The sequence below is a fragment of the Phalacrocorax carbo genome, chromosome 3, assembly GCF_963921805.1.
Source record: "Phalacrocorax carbo chromosome 3, bPhaCar2.1, whole genome shotgun sequence".
Classification (NCBI taxonomy): domain Eukaryota; kingdom Metazoa; phylum Chordata; class Aves; order Suliformes; family Phalacrocoracidae; genus Phalacrocorax; species Phalacrocorax carbo.
Genome location: NC_087515.1, coordinates 29134141 through 29146120, shown reverse-complemented (window position 1 = coordinate 29146120; position 11980 = coordinate 29134141).

The window sequence follows — 11980 nt, the reverse complement described above, 5'->3', positions numbered from 1 at the left end:
TTTTTATAGCGTAGGTTCCCCACTCTTGGCAAAATTTATAGTAAATAGATTTGCCCCCATCCGTTAGCTGCAGGCACAGACTTATGCACGCTGTTTGCAGGTACAGGGCACAGAGCAACAAGGGAAATTAGCCAAGTGTGGACAGAGCTTGTTCTCTGTTCTCAAAATGAGCAGGTTAACATATGGCTGAGTGTATAACATACCCCAGAGCTTCTCAATGGACGCCAGTGAGAACAGCACACAAGGTGCTGGCATACTCAACCGTGCTTACTGGTGGTTCTGGACACATGGCTGGGCTGAGTTGTGACATTTGCTGGCCCCTGTTTGGCCATGATGCCAGAAATAATTTTTTTTTTTTTTTTTTTGGTAAGATAATGCAGACTGTAAGTTTCAGTCCTTTACATTTTTGGTTTTGGAACCTGTTTAGTTGATGATCCGTGCCCTTAAAAGGGTAATAAAACTCCAGTTCCCATCCCTTTCTATCCTCCAACTGCCTCTGGGCAGTGCTGCTACTGCTAATAGTTGCTGAATTGTGATGTAAGGCTGACCATGCAGGCAGGGAAGTACATCTTCAGTAATATAATGGGAAGAGTCCCCTTGGAGTGCTTATTTCTGAAGAGGTCATTCTGCACTGTAGGAACTAAAGAAATAGAGAAGATAAATCTTCCTGAACATGTGTTGTGCCTGTACAGACATGCGGGGTTCTGCTAGCTGCTATTGTCAACATGTATGTCTACTGCTATGCCTCTGGAAGTACCTCTTGGAAAAATTGTTCTTCCTTAGCATTTTTCTGTGGTGTTTCCAAAACGCCACACATGCCTGACTGCTGCTTATTGTGTGGATTTTCCCTGGCCAAGCAGCAAAGCAGAACGGGGCTGGGATGTGGAAGGCAACCGGATTATCTAACACCAGACGGAGGGTGTAATCCCCTTTCTGGGAAGGGGAAGAGCCAAAAGGGATCAGGGAGATGGTGAGAGTTTTCTCTCGCAGGGTGAGTGCAGGTATGGTAACTGCCCTTTGCTGAACATTAATCCCATAATGGCCATAGGGCTCAGCAGACCCACATCTGTTGCCCCACCTGAAGACCATAATCTACTCACAGCTCCCACAGGGGCTGTGTGACGATGACTTAATTAACACTCATCAAGAAAGAATCTTTCACTTCATTATGTCATCACTTTTAATTTTTACACTCCTTCGATTAAAACCCTGAGTAATTACTCGCACTGTTGACTTTGGCATCTCCCCTTAGATCTCCTTCGATAAGTAGTGGATAGGGGGGTGACTCAGAGCACTGGAGTGATCTGGGGGCGGCATCTAATTTAGGCAGCAATGGTCAGGTGCCTCATCTGGGTGGTTTGGGTGTCTCATCTGGATGGCATCACTGCCTAGAAAGGAAGGGGACTAAAATCCTGAATGAAAGTCCCTTGACGGGACTCAAGGCAGACCCACGTGATACCTGGAGTAACAGTGTTTGCTGTAGTACTGCTGCATCTGACGGGGGAAAAATGCTGTTATTTACTCCCTTGCTGGCCAGATGGGATTAGTCATATTTGAAAACTGCTTTAATCAGACTAATAGTAAAGGCACTTGCTGGGCTAGGAAAAATCCTTTTTCTTTTTGAGGAAATCCGCTTGATTTGCCTGATGCAGCACAAACGCAGCACAAATGAAATATTGCAGCACAGCTTGGAAATATTTGCATAATGCTCTGTCGTGGTATACAGGTGATTGTTTTACTTGGCTTTGCTATTGAAACCTTTCTCTTCTGCTAGGCTACAGCCACTTCCACTGGCTTCCACAGCATTTTAAGGCTGAGTCACCACCTCATAAATAACATACAAAGTCCTGCAAGTTTACTCTATCTTTATTATTAGATCTCTGTAGTTAATGGCCTTATTTTGGAGAAGAAGGAGGGGAAGCAGTGTTCTTCAAGCATGTTTATAAAAGCAAAATTGAGCAGGGCTTTAGGAAAAAGAGCAGAATTTGGAAACAATGGTGAAAAACACCCAGGCATTATTTACACCATCAGACTCAGTGTGTTGCTGCTGAAGCGGGCTTCACGTAGAACTGAAATTCTGATGCATGTCCTGGCATGCTCTTAGTGGTTTGATCTTGGGGCTGAGAGACATCTGCCCTGGATTCTTCCTCCTATGTCTGGTCCTCATCCTTTTATGTCCTAGTCTGTTTTTAAGTCACCTGGGATCTCTAAGCCACCATGCTCCCCCACGCCTTGGACAGGATCTTATCACTCACATGGTCACTGTGGAGCTTGTAGGGCCACTTCTGCATATGGCACCATCTGACTGGCTTGCAAAGTGCCAGGTCCTCTTTTCCTCATCTCATGCAGGTGGCATGGAGGATGGGTCAACGTGCTGACAACGCTCTGAGGACGCACAAGGTCTGTAACTGTGAGCTCATTCTGAACTGTTCTTCAGTGGTAAGGAAGGAGGCCAACCTGGGGCCTGGTGCAGATGTTGTCATGTGGGTGGCATGGGCAACACTGACTCAGCTGTGGAAGACTGGCACTACCACTGTTTTTATCTGTAGTGACTCTTTTCAGACAGAGCTCAAAGGATGACCCATGACAAAGATCACCTGCAAAAGGCCACTGTGGTGAAGCGATGGAGCAATATGGTGCTGCATGTTAATGATCCTTATAGTAGTGACAGCCTGTCCCACACCTCCCTGAATACCACATACACCATTTCAGGTGGTGCTTTGACAAAACGAATGGGGCTGCGGTTAAAGCTTGCCCACCCAGTTCCTAATATCTGCAGTTTGCTGCTGAACAGAGAAACAAGGGCTGAGCTGACCAAAACCACCAGCAGACACTGAAGTTACAGCTGTGCTCCTTGAGAGACTACCATCTCTCTTATGCAGAACCATGTAACCCAAAACTGCAGGAGTGTCTCACTGAGAGATGTCTTTCCAATACATTGCACCTGCTGCAAGGTAGAGTGCTGCTGGGTTCTGGAGCCAGGGCCACTGCTTGCTGGTAGGGATTTTATAGCCAGCTAGGAGCAGTATGTAACTGCCTAGTGAAAACAGGATACTTATAAAGACTGAAGGAGCTCATGAGAGGTCAGCAGAACTACAGGAACTGGACTGAGTAAGAAGAAGGACTGGTCAGCTGTTGGCTGCAGGCCGAATTGCTTTCAGCGGGTAGCTAGGGGGAAAAATGATTATTGGTCCAACCAACAAATTAATCTCTCAGGAGGTATCTAAGTAGATGGTAGGTGTGGTGATAATCCTCAGTGGGCTGGGGAAGCAAGCCCATAGTGTGTAATCTCCACGGCTGACATCTGTTGTGTGAGTCCCTGCACTGTGGTTTCACAATCCATCAGCTGCAGGATCATCAGTGTGGGAAAACAGAAGTTGTAAGAAATGCTGGGACATTAATATTAACCTGAAATAAACTTGGTGGGTTTTTTTGTTCCTTGCTATATAAGAGAAGGACACTGTGATTTCCTATTAGGAGCAACCAGTCTAATCCAAGTGTGATTAATCTACCTTCTAAGCAAGAATAAGCGTTTTGCACAAGATCTATATTTACAGCCAAATACTGCTTGCTGTACTCTCACAAATGGGCACAAGGGAGCCAGCTTCCTCTTCTCCCTCAATTACATCATGTTGTTTTCCTAGTCCCTTAGGAAGTCCCTCAATCCTATGAGTCAACTAAGAAGGATTTGCCTTAAAATTTTTATCAATTGTAAGCATTGATTATACTGATTAGCTGATTATACTGCCCCATTGCTCTCTTATCTGAATGACCCACACTGACGTATGTGGTAAAAGCATCGTCTGCCTGCTTAAAGTTTTGTCTCAAGCATGAGCCACAGAGACAGGCTCACCCAGTAAGAGCAATATTGATCTGTAGTTTTCTCCTACCGTCTTTAGCCCTCAATGTCCTTTCCTCATCTCCTGGTGGCTTTAATATATTCACCTCACAAAGGAAGAGGGAACACCTGATCTACATTGAGAGAGTGTGCCTTTCCCCTTCAAGCAATGTTTAGAGGCTCAGCAAGGCCAGTGCATTGTGCTAAGCTAAAAGCAGCAGTGACCTCCCAGGGAAAGAACTTGATACCAGCAACCTGTGAGCTGGTGTCCCCCATTGCCTTTCCTCATCTGCAGGGATTAGCAGGGCCTTGTCCTCCTGCACCCCCTCTGGGAAGTCCTGGCAGCCCCTGGTGTTGTGGTCAAAGGGACAAAATTAAGGGGGATCACAGGCATGTTATGACACCCAGCTGGCAGCTGTGAGAGCAGAAGGAAGCAAGGAGTAGTTTTCTGGTGGGAGGGAGGTTCTGTGGAGGCAGGAGATGCTTTTGATTAAGCTGTCATCCCTTTCAAAGGGAAAATATCTTCAATGAAAGCTGCATAAACCCACGTGGGGCTCATTGGCCTTTGGTACAATAGTCTGGCAAGGGAAGCACCCTCTGTAGTTAAACTGGTTTGTTGTATCAGCATAAGGAAGATGGTGAGTGTAATTACTGCTCTCCGCCTTGGGGGAGCAGAGGAGGAGGGAAAGAAGGTTGCCCTGTGACCCACAGCACTTTGCTCGTTGACTAGCGAGATGAAAATTTGGAGCCCATTAATATGAATTCCACTTTCCCTGTTACCTGACTTTGGCTACATGAGGGTGATCACAGGTCACTCAAGTGTGGTGGGAAGCATGGGTTTTGTGAAGCAGGGTGAGAGCCCAGTGTGGAGGGTGCTGAGGAGCCTCTGCTGTACCTGCTCACTGGTGATAAAGCAAGCTGTGGCTTGCGCTGTGGCAGTCATAAGTAGAACAAGGTCAACTGCCTATTTCAGTCAACGTGACAGAAATAGAGTTGATCTCAATAAGATCCCAGCTCTTTCTTCCTGTTAATTTCTTGGTTCCAATTTTAGGATTGCTGTAATCAAGCTGAGGAAGAGGCCGTTTATCCCATGGAGGGGAAGTTGCTTGAAGCCCAGGCAGGAGGAGAGGAGTTGCTTGAAAAGGTACTTTAAGAAATTAGTCTCTGGCCCACAGAGAGGGTCTGTGCAGTTCAGGAGTTGTTCCCGTCCAGTCATTGGTGTGGCCATGCAGAAGGTAAGCGGTCAGAAGAGTTACCTTCTGGTGGAGGCTGCACTGAAGGAGGGAGGTGGTTGGGCTGAACCATCTAGTTTGACTGAGCAAAAGTTCCCAGGTTTACAAGTCTGCATATCCATTAAACTTAAAACACTGGCTTTGTTCAGAGCCTCCCCTGCCTGCTGCCAGAGAATATTGATGCTCTTTTCGTTGGAGGCGAGATGCTGACAGCTCCGTCTAATACAGACGGAAATAGGGTGGAGTGGAAACTGGCACTGAATGCTAATCTAAATGAGCAGCAACTTACAATACAAAGCCTCTGCCATAAACAAATTAGTTAGGATGTTCTCTTAGGACAAACATTCAGAGTGGGTTTATGATAGTTCAATTAGTTTCCTTCAAAACACCTGCAAATGCCAGAGCACAGCGCTGTTCATGGCTGACTTTACCTTGCAACCTGCCTGTGAGCACCCTCCGTCCCCTCGTCTCCTCTGGGCTGGAGGGAGGGCTGGGAGCCCAGGGTCTTTCTCCCTGGTTAAGTGGGCGAGTGAGCCACGTGGTTGACTCCCCTGAGAAAGGCTGGTGCAGGCTCAGGTGGTCTTCAAGCAAAGGAGCAGAGCTGGTGGTTTTCCCGCATGGATGGTGCTTTGCCAGTGAAGCTCTTCTGCTCTGTGCCCCTGGGCAGGGGCAGAGCTGCCCACCTTGGTGGCTACTCGCTCCCCTCTGCTGTTTTGGCACAAGTGCTGGTGCAAATTGAAGAACTGACCTGGTGAAAGAAGAGGTAGAGGAAGGGGAATCCACGCCTCTTCTGCTGCTTTCTGTCTCCATCGCATGACCTCCCCATGCCATGTGCCTGTGTGCGTTGTTGGATGAGCGCAGAGCAGGCAGAGAGGCAGGAGCAGCAGCTGGAGGTGATGCAGGTCACAAAATACTGGGTTCTTGCGAACAAATACTGCTAGCGCTGGTTATCTGAGCTGTGATTTGCCCCCTGGTAGGCAGATCGCTCATGGAAGTGAATAAGGCTGGTAAGATCTCAGCTGCGTTATAAAGGCACATCTGCTGTCTAGCAGGGCTTCATCTGGCCACGCAGCAGTGTACATTTTCACATCCCTGACCTTCAGAGCCTGGCCAGTGTTTGTGGCTGAGCAGGACCAAAACTGCAGTCTTGGTGGCAGGTCTGATGTGGAAGCTTGTTCTGGAAGACAAGAACCTTCTCATGTAAGACAGGAGCTGCAGTTCCCAAAGAGGGGCCGTCTGGGAGCCACTGGTGAAGGAGCTACAGCGGCAGCTGAAACAAGCATCTCCGAAGATCTGTTCTGGTACGCTTCCAGGTATGGCTAAGCAATAAAGGTCATACTCCCGTCCTGCTTCCCCTTTTGTTTATGGGGGTGGAGGCAGAAATATGCAAGATGGAGTATTCTCACTCTGATGGCTCAGGAGGGAGGAGCCGCATTGGCCAGTGAAATTAAAACCAGGAGAGCACAAAAAAGCAAGAGCTGTCACTTCTGGCAGGCAGGCAGCTGTCGTTCCCACCACAAGGAGGAAAGGGCTGGCCTTACCTGGCTTTGCAGATGGGCACCAGGGCTCAGGTTTGCCTGGGAGGACACATACAGCATCTCTCAGCTGGGGGCCTGGAAAGACCCTCAGAAGCCCCCTGTCCTGTGGTGTCAGCTGTGGTGTGCCCTCGCCTACCCCATGCACGTCTGTCCTGTTCCCTGGCTGCCGGGACAGGACAATCAGATATTTGCCTCTGGGAAGGAGATCTTGTGCCAGTGCACTGAATGGCAGAGTTTGCTCTCACTGAATCGATAAGGTTTGGGTGCAACGGAGAGCAGGATTTGGCTCAGCTGACTGTCAACAGCACTTCAGCTTGATCAGCTCACAGTTATTGTCAGGGCAGCAACTATTCATGTATTTATTTTCCGATAGAGCTGATTTGAATAATTCACCTTCCCTGATCTCTTTTTGAAGCCAGGAAGGACTAGCCTTTATGACCCCAAACTGCTGAACAGAGCTGTAGGAGTGACTCCAGCTGGTCTTGATTCCCAGCTCAGCTCCCCATCACCATTGTCTTCCCCTTCGGCTCTCCTAAGCAGAGACAAAGTGAGGGATCTCACCCCATCTCTAAGAAAAGGAAGTAAGACTGTGTCTGGCCTGAAAGCAATTTATAAATAAAGACCTTCAGAAAGCAGTTCCCTTTTTCTTTTTACGCTCTTAGTCCTTCCCTCCCTGGCCCTTATGTCCCCTCCTGCACAGCACAGATGTGCCGCCTGTCCCTTCCTGTTGACGTGCTCCTGGCATTGCTTCGTGCTGGTGGTGTGGGGGCTCCAGGAGCATGTCTGAAGACTTCTCATGACCAGAGTCTATTCTGCTCCCTATGGTACACATACCCTGGGGAGGTCAGTCACTGTGTGCTCACCCAAACAGCCAAGCTTAAACAGGGAAATCATAAAAAGACTGTCCCTGGCCAGGCTGAAGCCAGAGATAGTTGGAGAAGTTTAAATACAAATGAGCAAGTTGGACCTGGCAGGTTTGAAAAACTAGCTGACTTTATTGAAGCAAATTCCTATTTAATCATTCCTCTGTTGCTTTAAAGATGGCATATACTGCCAGGTAAGTGGAAATACGTTTGTTTTGAAGCCCTGGGTAAATGTCCTGTAGAGGAATTAAAATGTCAATCTGTAGCTGCATTTGTTTAATGAAATTGTATAAACAAGGCTGTGAGCACAGATCATCATCTCACTTGAGCGCCACATCTTAAAGGTGTCAAACCACTTCCCGCTCCTCCCAGCTGCCTGCACACTCTGCCAGCAGAAGGGTCACGGGGGTGCTCATGGGGCTGCTGGAGGCAAATTTTCCTGGGTTAGCTTGTCCCCTGCTTCAGCTGCTGTTCAGCCTAAGCCCTCCCACCTGCAGCAGCTCAGGGTGCTTGCAGAGTGGTCTCGAGCTGAGATCTGCCACCAAGCACCAGGAAGGTGGGAACGTCTGCAAGGGCTGTGGGGTGAGCATCTGATCATAACCCCATCGCAGCAGCCAAGAGCTAAACTGGAGCAGGCACAGAGGTCAGCAGATATGGGTTGACTTCACATGTGTGACCTCCTGCATTGTTGCTTTCTTTAAGGGATGTTGCTTACTGCCGTGACCTCCTTGCCCAAATGGTCCCGTGGCATGCCCTGGGGAAGGGACACCTGGCATCACCACGGCTTACCAAACCCACACAGGCTGCCTACCATGCAGAAAAAGCATCTACACACGGTGCCATAGGTATTGCATTTCAGTTTGTCACCTAGGTCATTTTATAGCAGCTTCCCTACTGGGGATGAGCCATAAAAGGAGATCTGAATGTTAAAGGGGGGACAGGACAGCAGACCTCCTCTCCACTTAACGGTGGGGTGGGTGCTGTACATGGCTGTGTTCGTGAAAGCAGTTACTTTTTTTTAATCGCAAGCAAGAGAAAAGGTCTCTGAATGTAGAGCAGAAGATAAGAATGGTTCGGTGTGGAAGAAATCTTTCAATAACAATGCCTCTTTAGTTTGAGAGCACTTAAGGGGTGTCTGTGCTATTGGTGAGAATTTCGATGGCTTCTTTTTCATGTCTGTTCAATATTCAGCATGTGTTTTCAGCAATCTTTACCCTTTTTGTGAGGTTGAACAGTTTTGATTGGATTTTATGCAATTAGTATACTGTGAGAGTTTGTGAGGATTTGCTTCAATTCTGAGATGATTTTTCTTTGTCTGCTTGTGGCTTTCTACAAATATCTGAGCAAGTGCACCATGATGGCAAAAGTATTTGAGGAAAATGGATGTTAAAATCCTGTGTGCTGCTACTGCTGGAAGAGGGAATTTAACGAATTTAACTAAGATCTGCCAGCTTTCGTAGTAGGAATTCTTGTATGCTTTTCAGAAAATAGAAGTTTAATTGTTAGAGGATAGATAAGTCATGTCTCTTATGCGTGTTGAATTACAGAAAGCAAAAGCATTTAGAAAGCTGTTCATTGAACATGCTCCGAAAAAATCACAGCGGGTTGTGGTTTCTGAGAGCAGGAAAGAGGCCAATCTTATGTCATAGGCTAATAAAATACATTAAAGATGAAGTCAGTAAAAGTTCTGTAGGAAATCCTCTTAAACCAGGGACGAATAGCAACTTATAGTCAACAGTCTTAGAAAAATATAAAGTTAAGTCAAATACAAGGCAAAATTACATTTGGCCTCCCTTTGTATTGTAAGAAAACTTGGCGAAGGCTGAGTATCCTTCAGAAGGGAGCAGTGCTTGCCGTGGGTAAGCTCTGCACGGCTCTTCTGCGAGGTGAGCTCCTCCATAAACAAGTCATGAAACATTTCCCCAGTTCACATTGTTAGTACTGAGAAATTTGGTCAGAAGGTAAAAGATAGCTATATCAATGATTCCAAGTGTTTTCTAGCAAGTGTGCTTTAGGACACATCTAGCTGTGGGAGGATGCCCTAACACAGAAACACCATTTCCAGCTCCCCTGGTTGGAAGGACCACTTCAGGAGGTGAATCAAGCACAAGCCCATGGAGAGCTCCTTCCCCAAGCTCAAGCGTGGCTTGAAAGGACAGTTTTGAGAGAAGCATGAGCTAACCCTCCTCTCTGCGGTGAGCCCGGTGCCAACCACAGCAAGCCATGGACAAAGAGGAATAGAGACCATGAAAAAGATACAGTGGTGTCTCACACTGGCATCTCCAGGGAACTGAACCACGTTTGTGGAGAGAGTCTGAGGCCGGTGCATTTCTCCATCATTCTGTTTGCAGTCTCGTTGGGGAGGGTAACTGCTAATGTAGTAACTACATGCCAGTATTAGAAGCCCAGCTTACCTTTATGCTGGGTACCATGGTGATTTATATTTTATAAGCTTCAGAAGGTGATACCTCCAGACTGCAGTCTTTGCCAGTGTGAGGATGAAGCCACTCCATGACTTACTTGCTCAAAGTCTTTGCCCACATGCATGCTCTCAGTGGGAGCAGATTGCTGGAGGTGAAGCTGTGGCATGCGAGAGCCTTGACCCAGCTCCCCTTTCCTCTCCAGCATACAGGAGAACTGGTGCCCTACTGTGGCATCGCAAGACTGGAAACCAAAAGGCTGAGTTTGTGCTGGATGAGTCACTGTCCTGTGAGGAACGTTTAGGGGAAAGCAAGTGATTGCTGAAGGGATGGCTGTGAGGAGAATGACTCGACTTGCTGTTGAAGTTAGAACTATTAATCAAAAAAATCAAGTATTCGGTGCTTGTGAAATCTTGTTATCTGTTTTCATGAGATTTTTTTACTCTGAATTGTGGAATGCTGGTATTACTATATTTTGCACTATTTTTGGTAATAGTCCCAGTTGGATTGGTAGTCACATCTTGAAAATCGCAGTTGAAAACGAATTCTCCACGTTCACCCCAGAACCAAAATATTTGGGGGCTAATTTACATTCAATCTCATCTTACTGATAACATCTTATCTGCTCTAACATCACCCTTCCTCCTCTAGCTCAAAGGGTTTGCATTCCTGGTTGTCGGTGAAACTCTCCAGCACCCCCTCCATCAGGGAGGATATATGGGGTGAGATGCATCGTTCTGGCAATGCCACTTTCCCCATCTCTGCCGTGACAGATTGAAACGTGAGATTGATATGTGATGGGATGTGGTTGCTGAACTAGGAAATGCTAAAATGGACGGCACAGTGGGGAAGGAAAGGGTGCAAAAATCTCGTGCTGCTGCCAGGTGCTCTCCTAGTGTTTGATGAGTTGATCCATATGGCTCGAAAATCAATTTTCACCTTTTGCCTGGTAGTGCACCTGTAGCAAGTATGCGAGCTCATTATTTTCACCCATATCGAGGTCTGACAGAAAGGGCAAAAGGGATTGATACTTGTCCTCGTAACTGGTCTCTGAAATTGTGTCCTCAAGCCTGTATTGCTTTCATTTTTACACTGGGAGAGTCCAGTCTAATCTGAACGCTCATGATCTTTGCCAGACAAGGATGGACTGGCAGCATGCCAGAAGCTGAATTTGATCTGAATTTGCATAACACAGAGCAACTGGATCCATCTTTAACATGGAGGTCAGGCAGGTGGAGACCTCCAGGACTAGCTGGCTCTGAGTACGTGTGGGGGACATCTTCTGCCCTCCCCGTGATTTATAGCTGCCATTCAGGGAAGTTATTGTTTTTCCTACTCAAAGTACCCTCTGCGGGTTTATTTTTGTTAAAAGAGGATTGTTTGGAAAAGCATCTAAAAAGAAGCCTCCTTGATTTCACACCACTGGAACAGCTTACTGTGGGGGCTGGGGAGGACACGCAGTACTGCCCCGAAACCCTGAGCCCTAGGGAGAGCCCCTAGGGCCTGCTTCAAAGACGGTCTGTGGTTTTGCTGGCCCTTTCCTGCTGGAAAACTTTATATTGAAATCAAAATGTCAATAGCTCTGCCTATGGAAATCATGCGTCTGGGCTACAGGCACCTGCAGTCGCTCTCTCTCAGCTTGCTTTCTTCAGAAGGCAGTTTGGGGGGTGGTGGTGATGGGGGGATGGCACATCCCTCTGAGGCACGGTGGCGTAGCCCCGGGGGCGGCAGGCCTGGCGTTCGTGAGGAGTTTGTGGCTTTTCCCGATGAAGGGACCGATTCGGGACGTTCAATTATTTTGGTTTTTTTTTGCAGGCGGTTTCCCTCAGCGGGTGCGCAGGTGGGTCGCACCAGCAAGGCCGGGTTAACCCCCGCCCCCGCCGGCGCCCCCGGCCCCTCCAGCAGCGCCGCCGGCGCCCCGGCGCCGCCTAGGGCGCACCCCGTCCTGCAGGGGGCGCTGCCGCGGGGGGCGCGCGCCGCCGGGCCACCGCCGCCTGTCAACGGGGAGCAGCTGCTGCCCCGGGGCGCGAGCCGGCGCCGCTCCCTCCCGATTGGCTGCCGATGACATCACCTCCCCGGCGCCCGGCGG